The sequence below is a fragment of the Dromiciops gliroides genome, chromosome 1, assembly GCF_019393635.1.
Source record: "Dromiciops gliroides isolate mDroGli1 chromosome 1, mDroGli1.pri, whole genome shotgun sequence".
Taxonomy (NCBI): domain Eukaryota; kingdom Metazoa; phylum Chordata; class Mammalia; order Microbiotheria; family Microbiotheriidae; genus Dromiciops; species Dromiciops gliroides.
In genome coordinates, this window is record NC_057861.1 from 163900040 (window position 1) to 163926642 (window position 26603).

A 26603-nucleotide genomic window follows, 5' to 3' on the forward strand; every position below is an offset into this window, starting at 1 on the left:
AAGCCATCTAGTTTTTGAACTTGAAGAAATTATCCATTTCTGATGTTGAACTATTTTACAGTGTCAAAGACCTTTGCCAGAACTTTCTATCCTTTCTATCCTGGGTCTTCAGCAACCTTGGATGCCAAAGAGGTGGTGATTTCCTGGTCAGTGGTAGTAGAGCCTGAACAGGCAGCAGGGCTGATAGAAGTGGACACTGCTACTCCCAGGGCTCTTGGGCTTGGGGTCCTGGGTCACCTTCACTGGGATCTGAAAGAAAGTGTGGTCATAGTGGTGGCAATTTGGCCCACCTCACCCAAGCCACCTCTTATATCTCCCTCTGGAAGTGTTGTTGCTTCTGTTTTAAGGGGTTGCCTAGTTTAAAAGCTATCTCCTCCATAAAGCCTTCCCAGTGTATAGAATTCCCTCCCTATCCTCCCACCCACCACCCACTTCTCAGATGGAAGAAATATGAACAGTGATGTTGTATGCTATACACTTGTTCTCAAAGTCAGTTGTATCTCTGACTTTCTATGACCAAGTTCAATCCCCAGTTAATAGGGAAGATACCCAGCAGTGGGTATTTTTATCTTTGTTATACTTGGAGCCAACAAACATCCCTGTTTTAACTCTATTGGTTCTAACCTGCTTACTTCTCTCAGTTTGTTGCATGTTTTGTTTCCCCTTTTCAAGTGATGTGACTTATTAGAAATCAGATTTATTAAGTGGAAGAAAAAATAATTTCAATACAACATTTTGAAAGAATATCTCCCCCCCCCATCAAAAGAGGAAGAACCCAGTACCACACTCTCAAAACAAAGGTCTGCAAAGCTTTTTTAACATTGCAAAGTTATAGTGGAAGAGGGCATGCCATCCAAGCATGGATATATGAGGAACATGGTTAGAGTCAGCCTTATGTTAGCATTGACCACAAATGATATATAGGAGGAGGTAGTGTAGATTTCTGTTACTGCTGCCCTTCATGTTATGATAAATTCGTCTTAAATGGTGAGCCATGAGGGCAACACACAGTTCTAAACACCTGGTTTTTAAATGAAACAAAGGACTAAATCTGTGATCTCATATGAACCAAGAAATGGTAGGATCTAGTCAGTAAAACTGAGTAATAGGGGGGGCAGCTAGGTGGTGCAGTGGATAGAGCATCGGCCCTGGAGTCAGGAGTACCTGAGTTCAAATCCGGCCTCAGACACTTGATACTTAGTAGCTGTGTGATCCTGGGCAAGTCACTTAACCCCCATTGCCTCACTAAAAAAACAACAAAAAAAAAACCAAAGAAAAAAAAACTGAGTAATAGGAAACAGACCTATTTAGTTAGCAGAAATAGGAGGGGATACAGGGCCATTGTAATTCTCTTGGCTCTACCAACATGAAAAGATTTCCAGAATATGCAGATTGTTTAACAGCAACACAGTCACTGTTCCCAGAATAACTCAGTGCTGGTTCTATTTCCATTGCTGCCCAGAAGACCTAACTGTGGCAGAAGGAATAAGTTTGTGTGAGTTAGTGATACTAAGTCTCTTCTTCCTTTCAAGCAAAGGACACTATCAGAACTAAATAATAATAGAATTTGATCTACTTTTTAAAAAACAGGTCTTTGCATTCAAAGAGCCAAGGTCGATATCATTTTCTGTTTTTCAAGAAAGTAATAGGAAAGACAGAGTTCTATTGTTAAGCTAAAAGTCTGCAATTTTTAGGAGGGGCAAAATGCTACCAGTATGTGCCAGATTTTCTGCAAGAAACTTCACTAGAAGACTGAATGGCATCAACATTTCATACTTTGCACTTCCATTTATACCAGACCCTTTTTGTTTTTTATAAATCTCCAAGTTGTTTTTCTTTCTCTTTGCTCAGCATAGTGAGGTGAGAACAGAGAGCTGGATTTTGTTAGTCAGCAAGAAACAAGGAAAGAGGCCCTCCAAAGCAAATTTCTCTCTCCGGAGAGACACTCTTTGAGAAATAGCACCTAGTGTGCCCCCTTTTTTACTCTTACAAATTCAAATACCACAAACAATAGACAGGATGCAGATAAAGCGAAGAAGGCAAAAGGAAGTGGAAGTGAGAAAACTTGCTTCTGAATATGATTTCATACTGTGCAAATGATAAACACAATCTGGACTGGGTTCTTAGGATAATAGAATTTAGAGTCTTAGAAATCTAGTCTAAACACTTTTATTTTACCAGGTGAGGAAATTGATTTCCAGGAAGAAGTGATTTGCCCAAGGTCACACAAGTCATAAGCAACAATGCTGGGATTTGAACCCAGATCCTTATTTATATATTAGCATGCATACTCTTTAATGATTCCCCATTACCTGAATAAAATCTAACCTCCTCAGTCTGGCATTCATGGTCTCCTACAGTCAGATTCCAACCTCCTTTTTTATTTTTAGCATTTTTATTTAAAGTTTTCAATTCCATATTCTATTTGTTCTTCCCTTCCTTTCCTCCCCCTCCCTGAGGCAGTAACCAATCAGATATAGGTTATACATGTGCAATTATGTAAAACATTTCCATGTTAGTCATTTTGTATAAGAAGACTCGAATAAAAGGAAAAAAATGAAAGAAAGTGAAAAAATAGCATGTTTCAGTCTATATTCAGTGAATATCAGGTCTTTCTCTGGAGGTGGATAGTATGCTCCATCATTAGTCCTTTGGGATTGTCTTGGATCATTGTATTGCTGAGAATAGCTAAGTCATTCACAGTTCTTCATTGAACAATATTACTATCACTATGTACAATTGTTCTCCTGATTCTGTTCACTTCACTATACATAAGTTCATATAAGTTCAAGTTTTTCTGAAATCATCCTGCTTATAGAATAATAGTATTCCACTACAATCATATACCACAGCTTGTTTAGTTAGGCATTCCATTACGAAAAGAGCTGCTATAAATATTTGTATACAAATAGGTCCTTCCCTCCCCCACTTTTTTGTTTTGGATGTCTTTGGTCTATAAACTTAGTAGTGGTATTCTATAATCAATAGTGATTTAGAGAATTTTTTTCATATGACTATAGATAGTTTTGAATTCTTTCCAATTTACTTTTCCAACTTCATTTCATACTACTTATTTCCAGGTAATCTATAATTCAGCAAAATTGTATTAGTTGTCATCTCTCAAACATATTTTTCCATCCTCTACTTTTCCAATTCTGCAATAATATTCATTGTATAGTATGTGCCTGGAATTCCTGCTTTTCTCTTTTCCCTTCACTACTTTTATATTCTTTCCACTTTTTAAAGCTGGCTTCTTAAGCCACCTCTTCCATGAAGTCTTCCCTGCTCACATGCCTTCTCCAAATCCTCCTTTGCTGGAAATGGTCTCTCCTTCATCTGGCCTCAGTACATTATATGTCTCTAATAAATTTATCATCTTCTAAATTGCATTTTATTTGTCTGTATACATATATTACCATACCTACTATATTTTGATCCTTTCAAAACAGGTACTGTCATTTCCCCCCCTCTTTATCCCCTTTGCTTTTATTCCACTAAAAATTTGGGATATTTAAAGGAGTTCCATAGTTTCCTGAAGTCAATCCAACTTCATATCCTTTTCTTTTTTAGTTCTGGGGCTAATTCACCCATTTTCAGTGTTTGGTTAAGACATATCTATTGATGGATGAGCTCTAGAGGTTGTCCATCTAACAAAATATAGCAGCCTGGAGAATAGGCATTCTTTATCTTTTTTTTTCTTGTATGGATGGTTATGTAAAGTTTTTTGAGTGTTTATGGATTGTATCCAGGAAACTCCATAGCGTTCATGGTTTTGATGTACTAAGTACAATGTATCTACAAATGGAAGTGGAGGATCTCAACATATGAATTCTTACTTTTACCTGTACTCTATGTGGTATTCTGCATGACAGGATTGAACACATCTGGCAAGCACACATGTTGGCAAAATCTGTTTTTTTGTCTTTTCTGACATAATGATCAGTCACAGAGGATAGTTATGTCTCTTGTTTGATCTTTCAAGGAGTCTTGCCTAATTCTGATGCATGCACAGGAGAAACCTTGTGCTGATAAGCAGAGTATTATTCTCTGTGTCTTTCAGCCACTTGAGTGATGGTAAAGCTGTAGAATGTCTTTCAGGGAAGCATGCTTGTTCCCTACTAATTCCCTGATCAAGGATGCTCCTTATGCATGTGTAGATCATTCAAATAAAGACCCATATTTTTAATATCCTACTAGTGTGCCATGAAATGTCTGTGAATTATTTCAGTCTAGAAAGAATCAAAATTGAGGGTCACTCAAAGGGCAAGGGAAGGCCTTGGATGTGAGCAGGAGACCACACAAAACAAAACAAAAAAAAAACTGTTAAGAGGAACAAGAATAATGGATGTTAATGGAAAAACTTATGATCAAGAAAAGATGGGTCATGTAGTAAGAAAAAGGAATAACCAAATGGATAGATAGCCTATGTGCTCTACTGGCATTTTGATGATGTACAGTGAAAACAAGAGGACTTATTAGGATGAACTTATAGGAGAGCATACATTAAGGCAGTGTGGAGAGAGTGCATTAAAATCCCACATTCCCTGGTGTGTGATTATAGGCAAATCACTTAGCATCACTGAATCTCAATTTGTTTATCAATAGAATCAGAAGATTGAAATAGACTCTAGGTCCCCTCCAACTTTAAATCTTGGACTTCCTAGACTGTATTATTTTCCTCCATTATAATCTATGTAATATACCACATGGTTTTTGACCTTACCTTGTCAACTTGTAAAGGATTCTGGCCTAATTAATCTCTTTGTTGGAGGTACTGAATCAAACTACAGACTCTGCCTTGACACCTTTATATTCAATTCAGTCCAATTCAAATGTTTATTGTACCTACTTTGTGAAAGGAACTGTGCTAGATTTTGACAATACAGAGACAAAAGGGACACAATTCTTATTCTGAAGTACAGTATCCCTTCTACATTGTGCTGTCACAATCTAGAAAATCCACGTACATTTTTTTGGCCCTCCCTTCATAACAGAGAAAAAGTCTGAATTATTATTGTATTAAAAGACAAAATATATTGATATTATACAATGCTATGCATATATTTTATGTATTTATGAGTTTCTAAACTTTTTCCGTGTTGTCCACTATCTGCCGATTCTAGAAAATTTCCATATAATTTCGTAGGTTGACCTCAATGTTTTTGAGGAAGGGAAAAATTGTAATGTGGAAGGTATAAACAACTTAGAATTTGCATGGGGATTAAAAATATAAGTAGATAAATGCAGTAGATCCTCAGTATTCACAGATTTCATACTTGCAAATTTGCTACTTGCTAAAATCTATTTGTCACCCTTAAATCAATACTTGTGGTGCTTTCTCAGTCATTCATGATCATGCACAGAAGACTGAAAAAAAACTGGCCACCCAACATGCATCTTGTTTCAGCTCTCATATTGTAAATAAGTGTCCTTTTCATTGTCTACTTGGTTTTTCTCACTTTTATGCTTCTCATTGTTGACTTTGCTGTTTAATATGGCCCCCAAGTATCGTGCTAAAGTGTTGTCTAGCATTCTTAAGCATGAGAAGGCTGTGATATGCCTCATGGAGAAAATACATGTGTTAAATAAGCTTCATTCAGGGATGAGTTATAGTGCTATTGGCCATGAGTTCAATGTTAATGAATCAGCAATTTAGTACATACAGAAAAGGGAAGAGGAAATTCATCAATCTGTACATGAGACCACTCTGTAAACTGTTAAAGTAAATAATGTGACCAGAAGCTCACAGAAATCTATTCCTGTATTTCTTCACCTAGGAGCAAAGTATTCACCAATTTAGGGTTTGTGGTAACTTTATAAAACATAACCTTAAATGATGAGAATCAACAGTAAATATAAAATAGTTTGAGGAATGAGAGAACCCTAGCAACTAATAAAATCAAGAGAGCATTGGTGCTTGGAGGTGGTATCTGAGCTAAATCTTGAAAGGAGCTAAGTATCCCAGAGGCAGAAGGGAGAAGGGAGGACATTCTAGCCATATGAGGTAGCATGTACAAAGGAATCAAGACTTGGGGGAGGGAGGGATCATGAGTTAGAATGTCAAGTTCAGGGAACAGAAAATGACCAGTTTGATTGGAATGTAGACTATGGGAAGAAAGTATGGAAAGGTAGACTGGACCTACCTGATATAGGACTTTAAATACCAAGCTGAAGAGTTGATATATTACCTTAGAGTCAGTATGGAGAGAGAGGAATGATATGGTAAGATCTGTGCTTTAGAAGAATTTATTTTGGTGGCTCCATAAAAAATTGATTGAAGTGATGAGAGAATGGAACCAGGGAAACCATGTAAAAGGCTAATTGAAATAGTCCAGGCGAGTAGTTAAAAAGCAAAACTTTATGAGATATATTGTAAATCTAGAATTCACCAAACTAGACAAATAATTATATATTGACAGTGGAAAGGATAGAGAAAATGAAGAGCCATGGATGTTTCTGATACTGTAAACCGGGATACCTGGAAGAACTGTGGTGCCTTCAATAAAAGTAAAGTAGTTTGGATGAAGGGCAGGTTTAGAGGAGATTACTATGAGTTCTATTTAGGATATGTTGTTTGAGATTTTTGTGGGACATCCACATAAAGATTTCTAGTAAGCAGTCAGTGATACATACTTAAGATCAGAAGAGAGATTAGGACGAGATATATAAATTTTGGAGTCATTTGCATAGAAATAATGATTGAAACCATGGGATTTGATGAGAGTATCAAGAAGGAAGGTATCAAGGAAGAAGAGATTAGAGCTCAATTAGGCGGCAGTCTCATGGATGATACTCTCAGAAGAAACAGGTGCAGTAGAAAGAGTACAAAATTTTAGAGTCAGAAAACTTAGGTTTAAATACAAATGCTTCTCCTTATTACCTCTGCTGCCTTAGGCAAATCACCATACTTCTCTGGTCTTCATTTTCCTCATTTATAAAGTGATGGGTTTAGACAGGATGATCTCTAAAATTCCTTCCAGCTCTAAATCTCTGACTTTCTCGTGGAGTCTAAAATGGGAAAGGTTGGGGAAGGGGAGGAGAAAGTCAGAGGATTGGTAATGTCATGAAAGTCAAGGGAAGAGAGAGTATCCAGAAGGGAGGCATGATTGGAGGTGTCAAAAGTTGAGGAGAAGGCAAAAAGGATAAGGACTAACAGAAGGACATCAAATTAAATAATTAAGATATCATTGGTAATCTTGGAGATAGACATTTCAGTCAAGTGGTGGTGACAGGAGCCAGATTGCAATGGGGTTGAAAAGTGAGGGGGAGGTGAGGAAGTGAATTCATTTTTTCCACCCCCTCCTTCTTTGTAGGCAATCTCTTGGACTGAACTATGAGTCAGAATCAACGCACCCCCTCCACCCTTAGTCCTGGGACCACAAAGTATCTTTGCACAGGACAACAGTTGAAGGTAAAGCTGAGTTTACACAAGTAGGATCCTGTCTCTGGAGCATTGACTGGAAGGGGTCATTCAGCACTAACAAAGTTTGTCCTATACTACCTGCCTCACATTTCTTAATAGCAGAAACAGGGACTATACCTATCATTGGCTGTTCTTTATCTTTTTTATTTGTAGAACTCAGCACAGTACCTTACACATAAGTGTTTAATAACTGCTTGTTGAAAGACTTTGGCTTTGGTTCCCATGATGGATCAGGGTCTGTGTGAGCCTAGCATTCTTTGGTAGGATACCCTTTCTCCATGGAATAATATCTATATGTTGTGTAGACTCATACATACATACATACATACATACATACATACATACATACATACATACATACATACATGTGTGTGTGTGTGTATGGTATGGCTGTGTTCTGTGGTAAAATGTAAACTCCCTAAGGGTGAGAACTGTTTCTTTTTTTCTTTGCATACCCAGAACCTAACACAGTACCTGGCATAGAGTAGGAATATAAAAAATGCTTATTGAAACCTTGTAGGGTCTATCCCTGCAGAGTGGACCTAGAACTATGTGAACCCAGAGTTGCTTGGTGGGATGTTCTAGGTGTGTATTTTATATATACATATATGTGTACATAGTATAGACTCCATAAGAACAGGGATCATTTTCATTTTTGTCTTTGCATCCCCAGCACTTAACATAGTACCTTACACATAGTAGGCAATTCATAAATGCTTGTTGATTGTTAAACAGAAACTGATGATAGGTAGCCATAATCAGAATTCATAATTAACACTTTCAGAAATGTTTATTGACCTTGATGACTCAAATCACAGTCCTATTCATCACTCTATGTCACTTGTTTTCATAAAAACCTGGATATATGTAGGTCATAGAAAGAATTTGCAATTCAAATTAATGGTCTCCCTTCTAGCATGACAAAGGAGGCTATAGTTGACATCAATCATTGCATAGGCCACTCTTTAAGGAAGATCTCTTAGGTCAGTGGTTCCCAAACTAATTTGGCCATAGAATATTTTGGGGGTTGAACTATATTGACTTGGGAGTAGGTGGGGTCTAAAGGCATGTAACACATTGGTATAATAAAAGGCACGGAAGTTGGTTTTTTTAAATAGCAAAATAGATATTAAACTTGTCATCCTGAAAACAGCCAAATGTAATATTTCCCATACATCCTCAATTCAATGTTTATAATCTGAGATTTGGAAGCAAAAATAACACCGGCATTGAAATTTTCTCATGGCCCCAAGAGAATCAGTGGGGTGAAAAGTACTAGAGAGGGAAGAGCATTGGATTTGGAGTTATGAAATAATAGGATTTCATAGCTAGAAAGGAATTTAGCAGATGTCTAGTGAAACTCATACCTGTAAAAGAATCCCTCTACACAGAGACATTCCAAGACAAATTAGAAGGCCTCTGTTAAATCCTGACTCAGCTACTTAACTATCTCTATGACTCTGGGCAAGTCATTTAGCTTCTGGGGCCTCATTTTCCTCATCTGCAAGCATGGGGGGATTAGACCAGACTAGGTCATTCTTATGTGCTCTTGTAGCTCTTGATCTGCATAACACTGTACGGTATGTGAGAGTTTGGGAGAGTGTGGTCTGGGAAAAGCTGCTAGAGAGAAATTGACTTACCAGTTTCTAGTTTGAATATTAACAAAGAAAGCACAAGAAATACAGTGGAATCTTTTTTGGTACAGCTGAAAGTATACTGGTTTTGAAGTCATAGGACCTGGATTCAAATCATATTTCTGAGAAGGGGTATATTTGTGGTCTTGGGTAAGTAACAATCTCCCTGGGTCAGTTTCCTTATCTGTAAAATGAGGAAGCTATAATAGATGGCCTCTGAAGTCCCATCTACCTCTGTATCTATGATCCCATTATTCTTCCTTTTAAAATATAGTATTTTATTTCCCCCCAATTACATGTAGGACAGATTTTAACATTCATTTTTAAAAATTTGAGTTCCAAATTATTTCCCTCCATCTATACCCCTTTCATTGAGAAGGCAAGCAATTGATATAGATTATACATGGATAGTCATATAAAGCATATTTCCATATTTATCACATTATAAAAGAAAACACAGACAAAAAAAGAAAAAGACAAAAAGTTTAAATAGTATGCTTTTATCTGTATACAGACACCATCTGTTCTTTCTCTGAAGATGAATAGCATTTTTTATCATAAGTCCTTCAGAGTTTTCTTGGATCATTGTATTGCTGAGAATAACTAAGTCATTCACAGCTGATCATCTTACAATATTACTGTTACTGTGTACAGTATTCTCCTGGTTCTACTCATTTCACTTTGCATCAGTTCATGTAAGTCTTTCCAGGTTTTTTTCTAAAAGCATTCTGTTTATCATTTTTTTCTAGCACAATAGTATTTCATCACAATCATATACTACAACTTGTTCAGCCATTCCCCAATTCTTGGGGATCCCCTCAATTTCTAATTCTTTGCCACCAGAAAAGAGCTGTTATAAACCTTTTTTTACATATAGGTGCTTTTCCTTTTTGTTTTTTATCTCTTTGGGGATATAGACCTAGTAGTATTATTGCTGGGTCAAAGGTATGCATGGTTTTAGAGTCATTTGGAGATAGTTCCAAATTACTCTACAGAATGGTTGGATCAGTTAATAACTCCAAAAAGTGCATTAAGGTCTCAAGTTTCCCACATCCCCTCCAACATTTGTCATTTTACTTTTCTGTCATATTAGCCAATCTAATAGGTATGAGGTAGTACTTCAGAATTGGTTTAATTTGCATTTCTCCAATTCATAGTGATTTAGAGCATTTTTTCATATGACTATGAATAGCTTTGACTACTTCATCTGAAAATTCACTGTTCATATCTTTTGATCATTTATCAATTGTGGAAATGCCCTTATTTCTATAAATTTGATTCAATTCTTTATATATTTGAGATCTTTATCAGAGAAACTTGCTTCAAAATTTTTTCACAATTATGATTCCTAATAGTATTTCCCTCCATCCCCTTCCCTCTGGCCCCATTCATTCTATTTTCTCTCTCCTTTCAGCCTGTCACTCCTCAAAAGCATTTTGTTTCTGACTACCACCTCTCCCAATCCACCCTCCCTTCTGTCAACCCCCCACTCCTCTTATCCTCTTCCTTTCCTGTAGGGTAAGATAGATTTCTATATCCAATTGAGTGTATATGTTATACCCTCTTTGAGCCAATTCCAATGAGAGTAAGTTTCAAGCATTCCTCACCACCTCCCCTAGTTTCCCCTCCATTGTAAAAACTTTTAATTTCCTCTTTTATGTGAGATAATTTACCCCATTCTACTTCTCCCTTCCCCTTTCTTCCAGTGCATTCCTTTCTCACCCCTTAATTTAATTTTTTTTATCTCTCTACATATTCAAACTGTGCCTTCTATCTATATATGCTCCTTCTAACTGCTCTAATAATGAGAAAGTTCTTATGAGTAACAAGTATCATATTTCCATGTAGGAATGTAAACAGTTTAACCTTATTGATTTCATTATGATTTCCTTTTCCTGTTTACCGTTTTATGCTGTTTATGCTTCTCTTGAGTCTTGTATTTAGAAGTAAAATTTTCTATTCAGCTTTGGTCCCTTCATCAGGAAGGCTTGAAAGTCCTCTATTTCATTGAATATCCTTTTTTATCCCTCAAGGATTATTCTCAGTTTTGCTGTGTAGGTGATTCTTGGTTGTAACCCTACCTTCTTTGCCTTCTGGAATACCATATGCCAAGCCTGCAAGTCCTTTAATGCAGAAGCTGCTAAATGTTGTATAATCATAACTGTGGCTTCATGATACTTGAATTGTTTTCTTTCTGACTGCTTGCAATATTTTCTTCTTGACCTGGGTGCTATGGAATTTGGCTATAACGTTCCTGGGAGTTTCCATTTTAAGATCTCTTTTGGGAAGTGATCGATGTGTTTTTGCCATTTCTATTTTATGCTCTGGTTCCAGAATATCAGGGTAATTTTCCTCAATAATTTCTTGAAAGATGATATGTAGGCTTTTTTTTTTATCATGGCTTTTGGGTAGTCAAGTACTTTTAAAATGATCTCTCCTAGATATATTTCATAGGTCAGGTTTTTTTTTTTGTCCAATGGGATATTTCACATTGTCTTCTTTTTAAAAAAAATTTGTTTTGTTTTGTTTGATTGTTTCTTGATTTCTCATAAAGTCATTAGATTCCATTTGGCCAGTTCTAATTTTCAAGGAATTATTTTCTTCAGTGAACTTTTGTATATCTTTTTCCATTTAGCCAATTCTGCTTTTCAAGTCATTCTTCTCCATTGAGTTTTTATAACTCTTTTACCATTTAGCCTAGTCTGTTTTTAAAGTGTTATTTTCTTCAGTATATTTTATCTTTATGAAGCTGTTGACTCTTTTTTTTTCATGATTTTCTTGCATCACTCTCATTTCTCTTCCCAATTTTTGATCTACCTCTCTTACTTGATTTTCAAAATCCTTTTTGAGCTCTTTCATGGCCTGAAGCCAATTCATATTTTTCTTGGAGGCTTTGGATGTAGGAGTTTTGACTTTCTTGTATTCTTGGTGTGTGTTTTAATCTTCCTTGTCATCATAGCAATTTTCTATGGTCACTTTTTTTTCTGTTGTTTGATCATTTCCCCCAATTTATTTCTTAACTTTTAACTCTTTGCTAAAGTGGACCTCTGCTTCCATAGTAGAGGGCACACTGTCCCAAGCTTCAGGGAGTCTGTGATCCTGATTTTAGAGATACTTCTAGGGACCCGTAAGTTTTCAGTTCTTCCAAGGTGTTATGATCTAAGGAAAGGTGTGTTTACTATTCTCCTGATCTGTGCCCTGGTCTGTGAATAGCCACATGCACTCTTTTCTGCCCTGGAATTGTGATGAGGGGTCCAGTTCCACTGTGGTTGCAAACTCTGATGTGCTAGTTCTCCTCCTTGCCATGGGATTGCCAACAAGGACTGTGACCTGGATCTGAGTATGAGCAAGGAAATAGAGTTCTGCCCCTGGTGCCAGCAAAGAGACCCTTATGACCAGTTGTTCAACCCCCTTATCAGGGCTGAGCATTCCAGAAGCAGTGGTTGCATCTATTGATTCAGTCACTCCCAAGGCCTCCTCCTGGTTTGCTGTGGCCTGTTTTACCTTGGTACTACCTGCATTGGACGGTGTTTTACTCTCACCATAATGAGACAGACCTTTCCTGCTGACTTTCTAAGTTGTCTTGAGCTGGAAAACTATTTCACTCCATCCTTTTGTGGGTTCTGCCACTCCAGAATTTGTTTTAGGGCATTATTTAAAGGTGTTCTGAAGGGTTTGGGGGAGAACTCATACAAGTCCCTGCCTTTTCTTCACCATCTTGGATCCACCTTTTCTGATCCCAGGATTCTAAGTCACTTAACCCCCTGTATCTTAGGTATCACATCTGTAAAATGAGGGGGGGGGAGGTAACTCGAGAGCCTCTGAGGTCTCTTTCAGTTCAATGTTTATGATCCTATGAATTACAATGAGATGTTTAAATGATCAGATATGAAAGTTTAGTTTAAAGATAGCATGACAAATTCTAAGGTTGATTCTCTAAGTTACAGAGCCTTCAAATGACCCCAAATACTTATTGATCTAGACAAGAAAAGGTGGAAGAAAAGATCACTTTGTGTATAATTACACTCCCTCTCACTCTTCTTCTTCCTGTTGATAATCAGCCATTCACTGCTTTCATACTTACAGGTAAACAGATTCTAATTAGGCAATGGGAAATAAGGAACTGGCCAGTCCTTGGAAAACACTTTCAGATGAGCTGAGGACTTCAAAGAAGGTGATACTTTGAATGAGTCAATATCTACCTAATGAAGTGTATTTGGGACTGAATTTAGGTATCACCATTATTCCAGAGTTCAAAGCACTTTCACAAATCACATCTTATATATCCCCTAGAACAAAGCATTATCAAACTCACAAAGCAGGAGCTAATTAAAAAATAAGGTGACTGACCCAAGTTCACAAAAGTACAAAAACTAGGCCTAGAAAGCAGATTCCCTGCTATTTTCACCAGACATCACTGTCCTAGGTGGAATTCTAGTCTCTGGATGAAGGCTAAGAAAGTGAGAAACCAGAGATGAGGGAAGGAGGGACTGGGAACTGAGTTCTGCACAAACTAAAATAGATTTTAAAGGAATTTACTAGAGTGATGGATAGACAGTCAGGACTGGAGGAAGAGGGAGCAAATTAATTTTACCATGTGGTTCCTGAATAGAGAAAACTCTAACTCTTGAAATCCATGATACTCTTCTTTTCCTTCTCCTTCTTTACTCTTCTGTAGCCCCCACCCCCACCCCTTTTCATTTCTCTCTTCTTTCCTTCCCTCAACTGCTCATTTGATATCAAATCTAATCAATAAATATTTATCATTTACTATATGCTAGGCACTGAGCTAAGTACTAGGGATGCTGTAAATAGTAGTGTCATGATAAATGCAATGTTGGATTTGGTCTTGACATCTGCTACCAATTATATTAGATCCTTTAATTTCTCATAATGGCATGAGGATAATTAGGCAGATAATGCAAAAAGTGATGAAATGAAGATTTTTAAAAAAATACTTTTCTTAATTAATATTATAACTGTCTTCTCAATTTATTCCCCACGGGGGGGGGGAATGTAGTAATATTACGTTTTAGAGAATGTTTTGATTTTTGTTTTTATTATATGTTTCATGTGTAACAACTGGACAATAATTGTAAAATCTCTAAAAGATTCTGAATTTCCTTAGACTTGTTTTTGAGAACTCTTATTGTTTGATTTGATTATTGGCAAAGCTATTTAAAGTTGTCTTAAGCTAAATTTTGTTGGAAACTTTCCCAGCTGATTACCAGTATCTGAAACACCTGAGGGACTTTACAACCACATCTGACACTCTACAGCTGAGATTTGTTAGTTGATCTTCAGCATCTACACCTGAAAGACTTCCTTGCCACAACTATACCCAGAGAACATCCCAAGAATCATCTGAGAAAAGACCTCCAAAGACTTAAATGGACATTTTCCTATTTTCCTTTTCCCCATTGTATACACTATTTATCATGTCCACTTACTAAAGGGGAGCGCCCCCTTTAGTTTACTGTCAATGCATTGCTCAATTTCTTTTTTCTCTTTTCATTCCCTTTACATTGTTAGTCATAAGTATCTAATGTTATTGCTTCATTAAGGAAACAATTATTTCTTAATGAAGTACAGCGGGGAATGTGATAAAATAATGGGATTTGGCAGACACCCATGGGCCCTACCTGAAGATTGATTTAGAATTGTTTGAATTGGGTGAGACTGAGAAACTGACTGAGTACCTACTTAAGGGTGATTGAATGGAGACTATACCTGGCTGGACCTGAGTGATGTGTTGTTCTCAGAGGCTGTGGACTACTGACATCAGCAGGAGACCACTCCCAATCAATTAGCTTGAAGGACCTCCCCTTTTGGGGAGGGAGACAGGAACTAGGAAGCAGAGGTTAGCTCAATGGATCTTGCTCTTTTCGTTGAGGAACTGGTGTGGCGAGAGACGGAGAACAGGAGGGCCCCCCCCCCCTTTTCGTCCAGGACTTTGGCATGGTGAGGGACTTCACCTGGGCTAATAAGAAAGGAAGGTTTTTTTCTCTCTGGCTATACTTAATAGATCTAAACTAGGATTTTCCATGCTATAAGGAATCTGTTCTCAATCTCTCTCTCTCTTCACTAATTTCTAATATACTTTAATAAATACCTAAAAGCCTAAACTCTTGCTGAATTTATCAGTGATTTTATCCAGCTTCTCCCCCAAAACTAGGGGTGGGGCAAATTAGAACCCACATTTGGATTTTAAACATCACAGTAGAAAAAAGGAAGATAATCCTCAATTTCTAAGAATGTGCATTCTAAAAGGGGAAGAACATATAAAAGGAAGCTAAAAATAAAAACAAAGGGTGGTGGGAGTGGGAGTGGGAGAGCAGGGAGTTGTGGTGAAGAAAGAAATCCAACAAGTCAGGAGCTACTGTGAGTGGAATAAAGGAGTGAATACAGCTGACCTGGGGGCTCTTCCTTAAAAATGGAGGTTCTGGGAGGAACTAGAGAGGTTTAGTCATTACAACCAAAGCACATGTCATCATATGAATCCTCTGATTCATCTTTCCTGACTTCCTCTTTCTTCTCTTCCGCAATAATAGCACCAGTTGCCCGGGGCAGCTTCACCAACTCCCACATTGTAAATAAGTCTTCCAATGTCAATGTTGGCCAGATCCTTTGAAAATAGGCCAAACCAGGAAGATTCCATGTTTATATCTGTTGCTATAAAGATGGCATTGATTATATCCTTAATGACTATGACCTTGTCGTCATGCAGGATAAGAGCCAAATAGATTCAGGTGAACTTGGAGACCCAGGCAATTGCCAAGGCTGCCTGTCATGATCCCAGTTGTTGGCTGAAGTGAGCACTTCACTCCAACATAGATAGCTTCCCAACGAAAAATGGAGCACTTCATAGGCAATTTCCTCTGCTATTTTTCTTTTGTTCATTTTAAACTATTTTGGGAAATCAACTAGGTGTATCACAGCCCAAGACTTTACCAGTGCAACACTTTGTATTCACATAAGAACCACCAATCTAGTAGCAAAACCATTTAATTAATGCAATGTAAATAAAAGGAGGTGATCAAATATAATAATTTTATATGATATATATTAGCATATTTTAAAACTTTACTTTTAGTTTCTCTAGAAATTTTGAGAAGTATTATTTCTCCAGTTTAAAACTCTTTTTATATGTTTCTTTTAGGAAATGGAAAGAACAAAAGTTAAGGCCTTCCAATACAATGGATTAGGGGTGATAACCAAACTTAACTCTTATCTAGCTGGATTGATCACCTCTCTAATCCTTGAAGTGATTGGTGCTATGGGGACAGTATCTTCTCTCTTAAAATTCAAGGTTAATCTATTGATACTGGGAAGGGATTCTTAAGGGGAAGTGGTCCGGGAAGGAACTGAGTGGTGACTATTCAGAAATGTTAACCCCAACTTTATTTTAACATATTATGTTTATTTCCTTTTTCATGATTCCAATGCATGTTACCCCATATTATCTTGGGACAGAGTTGTGTCCAAGGGTATGGAGGACTGGACCAGTTCGGATACTTTCTCTCTCTCTCTCTCTCTCTCTCTCTCTCTCTCTCTCTTTCTCTTTCCTTCCCTCCCTCTCTCTCTCTTCCCTCCCTTTTCCTCCCTTTCTCTCTCTACTAGAAATGACTTGGACACAGATAAATGTTAAATTTTAACAATGTTTCTGGCAGATGAGCCTAAATTGCAGAGTACATTATTAGTATTAATGTTTTTTCTTTGATCAGACAGCCAGTAAGTATTAGAGATCAGATTTGAACTCAGATATTCTTGACTTGAGGTTCTCTTTCTCTCTCTGTCTCTGTCTCTCTATCTCTTTCTCGGTGTGTGTGTGTGTGTGTGTGTGTATGTCTGTCTGTCTGTCTGTCTCTGTCTTTCTTGAAGTTTTCAAGAAGGAAGAAAAAATGCTATAAGCCTCTTATCTCCTCTTCCTGGTTACCATGTAGCTGTGAATATATTACACTAATATTTCTTCTCTCTGTTATGTTTCTTCTTTCCTGATCTTAGATGAATGGATTTTGGAGAAGAAAATGGGCCAGATTATGATGCTGTGAACTTCAAAAAGTCAGAAGCGGCATTATGGGATTAGGAATTCAAGTCCATAGAAGAGGCTTCCAGTACAGTTCTGTGGAATGATCTACTTGATCCAGCTAAGACAAAGGAGCTCCTCACAGCTCAGACAAAGGATAGCTAAGATAAAGGAACTACTCACCCACTGTCTGTTCCACAACCAGTAGTGAACTTGGTGGGAAGAATATAGTAACCACTTTTAATTTTGAATCTATATTCTCCAGGGACCAAATAGATTGAAGAAAGTAGGCCTCAGGCTTTGGAAGTATCAGTATTTTATTTCTTGCCATATTTTCTCAGTAAATATCCCTTTCTAAAAGCTAATTAGTAGGGGCAGCTAGGTGGCACAGTGGATAAAGCACCGGTCCTGGATTCAGGAGCACCTGAGTTCAAATCTGGCCTTAGACACTTAACATTTACTGGCTGTGTGACCCTGGGCAAGTCACTTAACCCCAATTGCCTCACTAAAAAAAAAAAAAAGCTAGTTAGTGTTATTTGGATAATTGATATTGAAAAGAAAAAAATGGGTTAACTGATATTGGACTGATGATTATTAGTTGGATGATATTGGGAAAATATTAACTAGGTGAGTGATTTTTCAGGGAACACTGAATGAGGGATCATGCACAATGATATTAGAAAAGCCCCAAACCCTTATGGTCTACCCTTAGAACTCTGAAGAGAGAAGTGGTTAAGCTCTGGAGTCCCAATTCACTTGAATGTGTGTTAGTAGAGTGTAACCCAGAGCCTATACAAGCTACTTATTATTTAAATGTCAGCTATTATTGTGTTATCATCATTATTCTGTCCAGTGTATCCAATCATCCCCCATAAGCAGTTCATCCTTGTGCTAGAAGTCTTGTCATAACCCCTTTAATGCTGCCTATTTATAAGTACAGCATTGTCCATCAAATACCAAAAGTATATTTGATATGCAATCTTTTCCAGTGATATTTATTATATATTTTATGCTATTTATTTAATGTAACTCATTATTGGTAATATGCTCCAATACATTTATGATCAGCATATATCTTTCCATTGCTCTGTGTGTCACCTATAATTCTGATTCAAAGAAAAGGAAGATGAAGAAGAGGAGGAGGAGAAAGAAAAGGAGGAGGAGGAGGAGGAGAAGGAAGAAGAAGAATTATGAATGATGTCTGAAATTCTATTCCTTTAACTTGATGCCTTTAATTTAAGGTTTTGAGCCAGAAGATAAAACTTTGAGCTGTTATCAGTCATTCAACATCAGTGTAAAATATATTAATAGTTTTGAGCAGCAGTGGGGTAAGACAATAAGGATCCTATGAGTACTAGTGTAGAACCAGAAGGCTAAGGATCATGCTTCACAATTTTGCATTTTGGTCCACTTTTATAAAAAAATAAAGACACTATACTAGAGAGAAGCCATGTATATAACATATGAAATACAATATTTACTTTTGGGGAGCATTATATAAACATCAGAGAAATTACATTCAAGTTAATTTATAAATGCATATGGTTATTGGAAAGGAAGACCTTTATAGACCAGAGTTTATGATAAATCAAAATCACATAATACAACGTTATTGAGTTTAGTGGCTTAATTTTCCTAGTTTAGTAGGTGCATCAACTAGCCCTGTGCCATCTTCAAATAGGTTTATGATACATGTTTATTCATTGAATGATTGATTTCAAACTGCCTTATTTTTTAAAATAATAAACATTTTTATTTAAAGTTTTGGGTTCCAAATTTTACCCCTCCTTTCTTCCCTCCCCCCCCACCCTGAGGCAGTAAGCAATCAGATATAGGTTATACATGTGCTATTATGCAACACATTACTGTATTAGTCATTTTTTATAAGAAAACGAGTAAAAAATTGAAAGAAAATGAAAAATAGCATGCTTCAGTCTATGTTCAATCAATATCAGTTCCTTCTTTGGAGGTGGATAGTATGCTTGATCATTAGTCCTTTGGGATTGTCTTGGATCATTATACAGCTAAGAATAGTTAAGTCATTCACAGTTCTTAATAAAACAATATTGCTGTCACTGTGCACAATGTTCTCCTGGTTCTGCTCATTTCACTATACATCAGTTCATACAAGTCTTTCCAAGCCTTTCTGAAATCATCCTGCTTGTCATTTCTTATACCACAATAATATTCTATCACCATCATATACCACAACTTGTTTTGCCATTCTCCAATTGATGGACATTCCTTTGATTTTCAATTCTTAGCCATCACAAAAAGAGTTACTATTAATATTTTTGTACAAATAGGTCTTTTTCTCTTTTGGGGGATGTCTTTGGGATAAAAACCTAGCAGTGATATTGCTGAATCAAAGGGTATGCACAATTTAATAGCCCTTTGGGCATAATTCCAAATTGCTCTCCAGAATGGTTGGATCTGTTTACAACTCTATCAACAGTGGATTAGTGTCCCAGTTTTCCCACATCCCCTCCAACATCCAATATTTTCCATTTTTTTATATTTGCCACTCTAATAGGTATGAGGTGATACCTCACAGTTGTTTTAATTTGCATTTCTCTGATCAATAGTGATCTAGAGTATTTTATATGATTATAGATATCTTTGATTTCTTTGCCTGTCAGATGCTCTATTAAACATTATGTGAGAAGCCCAAGCAGAGAAATTTGGGCAAAAAAAATGTAAGTTCTTTAAGAATAGACTCTATGTTTGCCTTCTCATCCCAATCACCCAGCATTTTGCCTAGAATGCAGTTGGTGCATAATAAAAGCTTGTCAAAATAATGGAATGGAATCCATCAAAAGTACAGCATGTTGAGATCAATAAGGGGGAAGGTAAAAACTACCATTTCTTAAGGAATTGTAGTGTAAAGACAAACTCAAAGATCAACCATATCTCAAGAAAGACAAGAAAAGTATTTTAAAGGTTTTAGGACCATCAGGGTACAAATAACTGTGCCAAGAATCGTGACTGTGCCATATCACAGCAGCATGTACTTAACACTCTTATTCTTGGCTCAGGTCAAACAAAAGCCTTTTCCTTTTCTGCAGAGGAGCCAACCTTATTCCTGCTAACTGTTTGAGAACTGCAGAATTAAAATGAACTTCTCAGGGCAAGAATCTCACAGGCTACTGTAAGATTGCTGATTCTTAGGCTAACTGCCCTCTCATTACATAGAGCAGTGAATAAAGCACTGGCCCTGTAGTTGAGAACTTGAGTTCAAATCTCACCTCAGACACTTACTACCTTGTGACCCTGGGCAAATCACTCAACCCCAATTGCCTTAAACATCCAGGGCCATCTCCAGTTGTCCTGATGTAGATCTTGTCACTGGACCCAGATGGCTCTGGAGGAGAGAGTAAAGTTGATAACCTTACATAGCCCTCCCTCACTTAAATCCAATTCAGTGTAAGTCATGACATCACCCCAATGTCATGGTCCACTTTGAAAATGAAGGACAAATAACAACAACAACACAGACCTAGAATTCCTCCTGCTAATTTCCTTTGGCCACATGGACTTGTTGGTTTGTCTAGCAATATGAATGTGTCTGGGAGACTGTTTCAAGATTGTGTTATATCTATAGATATAGATATAGATATAGATATAGATATAGATATAGATATAGATATAGATATAGATATAGATATAGATATAGATATAGATATAGATATAGATATAGATATAGATATAGATATAGATATAGATATAGATATAGATATAGATATAGATATAGATAGATATGTCACATTGAGGAATCACTGCTGAGCCAAAGGAAGCTGGACATCACATTCACTCTTTGTCCCTAAGTGGCCCTCTGCTCTGGATCCAGGTATATAGTCCAAACAAGTTCCATCCTGAAAGTGCCTGGACTCTAATGACAGAAAGGCTAGGTGCCCTTTTCTCATACTCTTTGGTCATTGAAACTGTATCTCAGGGGCAGTTGGTGGTGCTGGATTCAGGAGGACCTGAGTTCAAATCTGGCCTCAGACACTTAACACTTACTAGCTGTGTGACCCTGGGCAAGTCACTTAACCCCAATTGCCCCGCAAAAAAAAAAAGAAAGAAAGAAAGAAACTATCTCAGAACTTCAAGGACAACTTGATTAGAAGTCAGGTTTTGACTCATTTCTAGGTCTTTCCAAAGGAGGAGAGGGAATATAAAGATATTCCATGTCCAATATGGATCATGTATGGAATAGGTATTTGTTTCCTAGACACAATCGAAATGGCAAAGCACTCAAAATATTTACAGCATGCATTGACTAAATCACTTAAAACAGGATGCAGTCATATAATTTATAACCACTGTTACAATCTCATGGGAGTCTGATACATTGGAATATAATGTATAGTTTGGAATATAATGTATAGAAATGCAGATTTCCTGAATAGGAATAGCCACATTTTGCCTCCCTTTTGTACGGTCTAAACAACTCCCGGTCATCTTGCTGCTAGTGGTCATCTTTTCCAATGAAGAAACTCCTCTGGTTAATAGTTAGCTCCACCTCATGGACTTGATAGAACTCTGGACCTCTAGAACTCACAATGTTACCTCCAGTCCTGGACACATCTGTCTTGGTCCAGATGTTCTGTCATCTGCTCAGTAAAGAAACACAAAATTAAATAAGCAACAGTTAGGGGCCCAGCACAAGGTTGCCTGCCACACAAGTATGGTCACCATGATACCAGGGTGGAAAAGCTCTTCTTCACTCTCTCATTAGAAGTCTGAGTTACATGATGCCACTGGGTGGGTCAAAGATAGCAGGAAGCTATCTTTCCATCTTTGAGTTTCACTGAATCAGTGGCTCCTCTAGCTAAGCATCCAATGACCAGATTACTTCATTACTTGGAAGCACCCAGGTCCTTCAGCACAGAGTCATCACATAACCAGAAGCAGAAATCTCAGCTTTCTTCATGTTCCTGATCCCCATTAAATACATAACTAGATAGATAAATAAATTAGTAAATGATAAATGAATCACCACATAATAAATGGTAATAAGTAATAGCTAACATTTATATAGTGCCTACTATGTGCCAGGCTCTGTACTAAGTGCTTTATAATTATTATCCCATATGATCCTCACAACAACCCTGCAAAGTAGGTCCTATTATTATCCCCATTATATAGATGAAGAAACCAAGGCTGAATTTGAATTCAGATTTTCCTGACTCCAGGACACTGTACCACCTAGCTGTCTATATGGATATGTATTTGTTGCTGCCTCCGTTAGAATTCAACCTCATTAAGCCAGGTACCCTTTGTCTTTTGTCTTTCTATTCCCTGCACTTAGTACTCTTAGTATATTGAAGGCACTTAAGAAATGCCTGTTGATTCATTGGCTAATTTGTTTCCTCCTTGAAGGTGGTTCCTAAGATCTGGTCCTCATGTTCTGTAGGTTTAGAAATGTGCAAGTCGGGGGTAGCTAGGTGTCGCAGTGGATAGAATACCAGCCCTGGAGTCAGGAGTACCTGAGTTCAAATCCGGCCTCAGACACTTAACACTTACTAGCTGTGTGACCCTGGGCAAGTCACTTAACCCCAATTGCCTCACTTAAAAAAAAAAAAAAAAGAAATGTGCAAGTCACTCTTCCAAGGAGATTGCATTAACTTGCCTTAAACAAACTCAGAAAAGACTAGCATACATAAAAACACCAACTTATCCATTTCCATATGAAATTTAATGGCCAAAAGTAGTGGAATCGCCCAGTTGGTCAGACAGTGTTTCATCTTCCCAGAGGACTACTTAGGAAACCAAATTAAAGTGAAACAGTTCGTTTGTTTGTTTTGTTTTGTTTTTGGTGAGTGTAGACTCATACAAAAGGATCGGTGCATTCTAATAGGAAATGATCATCCAGCAATGCATAAATACCTGTTGAGTCCTCATTAACCACCAAAGAATCCAATGGACTTAGACATTTTGGTGATCTGGTCAGGGAACTCTCTCCCTACATAGTATATAGACACACCGACAAATTCTTGCCCTCTAATTTGGCCTTTTCCAGACTTCTTCAAGACTCTCCATTCTGTTACTTGTCTTTAAAGCATCACCCCTCATTCCTACCAACTTCAATTCCCAAATTTGTAGGTGACTTTTCATTGACTGCTTTTGAAGTTGACTGTTTCTTAATCGTATCTAAGGATGCATTTCTTCCCATTACTAAGCCACCATCTAGTTCACAATGTTGGATTAGTAACTTCCAGTAAAGTTTGCTATAAACAGCAAACCCAATTCACGGTTTGTGAATTATTAGCTTCAATCCCAATGGGCACACAGCTATACCATTCCTTATATTTTCCTTACATTTTTCTTTCCATATTACTTTTGGGTCCATGTTTCTTATCTATCTCCTTTAGAACCCAAATGAAGTCAGTTCCCCTTTCCCCTTCCAGAGGTATAAGGAAAAGGGAGAGAGAATATCCACCACCTCTGTCTCTGTCCTGGTTTTGTCTATGAGGAGAATGAGGGAAAGAATGTTGATCCTGGATATGTCTTTGCCCTTCTAAAAATTTTACTTTAGGGGCAGTTAGGTGGCACAGTGGATAAAGCACCAGCCCTGGATTCAGAAGGACCTGAGTTCAAATCCAGCCTCAGACACTTAACACTTACTAGCTATGTGACCCTGGGCAAGTCACTTAACCCCAATTGACTCACCAAAAAAAATTACCTTAGCATTTTTCCCCTGCCACTTGAATTAGGCTCTCCACACTGGTCATATATAATCCTGGGATTTCAATGGAACTTTAGTGGCTTGAGTTAATTAACCTCCCCTAGTGGGTCCTTTTCATCAAATGAAGATTTCACACACCTGGGTTAGTCAGAACATCAGGCCCAGGAGAGAAAAAGCAGTACAAAGAACCTCTATTTATCCACCCACAAAATTGCTTTCCCTTCCTAAACAGCAGCCTGACAGAGATATCTCCTGCTGTCATTCTGACTCTCTCAGTTCCAAGGTCATGAATAGTAAAACATGCAAATTTCCTCCCCTCCCGCCATTGGTCAATAACCTATTACTAAATATAAACTTACCTGGAGCCGTCCTATCAGCCCCCTATGATCAAAGCTGGATCCTAAACCTTAATTAAATTCACATTGTTCTGTGTGGTATCTCTCCAGGCAAGACTGTCCTTTGAAATTCAGATGACTTGCACAAACAGCTTTCTGGCATGGCACCCAACCCCCTCTGAGTTTGTGAGTCCAGATAGCTGAAGCTGAATGATGCCCTCTTCCCAGGTGCAGAACGCTGGTAGAAAGTCATTTTTCCATTTAGAGCTGGCATCATTCAACCCCTCCTGAACTGCAAATTGACTCCAATCCATTATTTGCATTTATAGGGGGCCAAAGCAAAGTATTCTTTTCTCTATAACCCTTTAGCTATTATGACAAATAGGATAATGCTGCAGGCTCAGGTCCTCCCAGCAGGGTTTGAAGTTGGCCCTCAGCTTTCATCTCAGCTTGCCTTGACTGAGGCAGTTTCTGCAGAATCAGGAGCCATTTTTTCTTAAAAGAGTAAATTACCCATATTGGGGTTGCCCCAGTCCTTTTCTCATCATGAATTTGTTATACTACGCATACAAATATGCTTCTGTAGGGGGAGGCCCAGGGCTAGCACAGTTTAGTCTTCAGTGCTAAGATTTTTGAAGGGGCTTATCTGAAGCTCAATTTGCCCCAGCTTTAAGGTCCTGCAGGGCAAAGACACTTTGCACTGTGCTCTCTCTAAAGCAGGCTTTTAATAATTGCTCAATAAATGAATAAGTGAATTTGTGCCCAAGGTAAGAGCTCATGACAACTTAACAACTTACATTATATAGCATTTTAAAGTCTATAAAATGTTTTCCCCACAGCAAATATTATTATTCTCATTTTACAGATGAAGAAACTGAGGATCCCAGTGTTTGGGTAGTCATAGAACAAGAACAAATTAGAGTCAGGACTGGAACCTTGACACCAAGTCCAAGACACACAGTCTCTCTGCCGGTCTCTCTGTCTTTGTCTCTGTCTCATTTCTCTCTTTGTCTCTCTCTCTTTATCTCAGTCTCTCTTTGTCTCTGTTTCTGTCTCTGTCTCTCTCTGCCTCTCTCTATCTCTCCCCTTCTCCCTTAACATAAGCAGATTTGGGTGGTAGGTAAAGCTTGTCTAGTTGTCTTACAATTGCCTTATCAGCATCCTCTTGCTCTCTCCTGAAACCCCCACAACCTTACCAATTACAATAATAGTAATAGTAATAATAGCATTGATGTACCACTTTAAGGTTTCCAAAGTACTTTATATATGTTAACTCATTTGATCTTTACAATAACCCTATGTGGAAGGTGATATCATTATTCCTGTTTTACAGATGAAGACACTAAGATACAAAGATGTTTAGTAACCTTACCAGAGTCATAGAGTTAGCAAGGACATGAAGTATGATTCAAATAGAAGCCTTTTTACTCGAGATCCTGGGTTCTATCTACTGCTCCAGCTTGCTAAGGGATTTTTCTCCCAGGAGGTGTCCAATTCTGCTACCAAACAATGCATTAACACTTTCTAACATGATCACAATTTCTTAGTAGGGGATATGATAGCATTCAAGTAGCTTCCATTCCTTTTTTCCCCTCAAAAAGGGTAAAAAAATGAAGCCTTGGCAAATCAGCTTTGAAAGATGACTGATCCCTACTCCATACTTCAAAAGCAGTCATGGAGGTAGTTGGCTGTGAGGGGAAGGAAACTGTCAGTTGTGATCATTAGCAGTTGACATCAAACACTTGGAAATTAGCATTGCTGTCAGGAGAAGCATGCAAGGTGGAAGTTGTAAAGGGATGACCGGTTCATCCCTTATCACTTGAAAATGGGCATTGGTGGCAGAGTCAGGCAAAGAGGTTGCTTGCTGCCAAGCAGCATTCACCAGTGGTGAGTAAGCATCCTTTATCTGCATGGTTGCTTTAAAGAATAATTATAATACATCACTGGAAAGCTACAACTGAGAGGTTGCTTATCTCACCCAGAAGGTGAAAGGAGAGTAATTATCTTCTATACTCTGTACTACTCCAGGCCTGTCAAACCAGGCCGCCATCTTTTATAATAATGGAAACGGAACCTATTTATAAGATTTTTTTTACACTTGACAATTTAGCCCTGTCAGTAGAATGCTTCTTAGATGTGTAGGCTAGTTAAGTATGGAGAGATTCATCACAGAAATTATGAATTACTTGGCCATGGAGCAAAATAACCTTCAGCCCCATACTTCTAAATCTATGAGGATAGTAACAGCGTATTAGAAAAAGAAGCAGAGAATGGCTGAGTTATGTTTTTTAATAATCATACAAAAATGTATTGGGGGAAGCTAGGTGGCACAGTGAATAAAGCACTGGGCCTGAATTCAGGAGGACCTGAGTTCAAATATGACTTCAGATACTTGACACTTACTAGCTGTGTGACCCTGGGCAAGTCACTTAACCCTCATTGCCCTGCAAAAAAAATTGTATTAAGTATCTCCAATGTTGTGGGTGTTTGGGATACA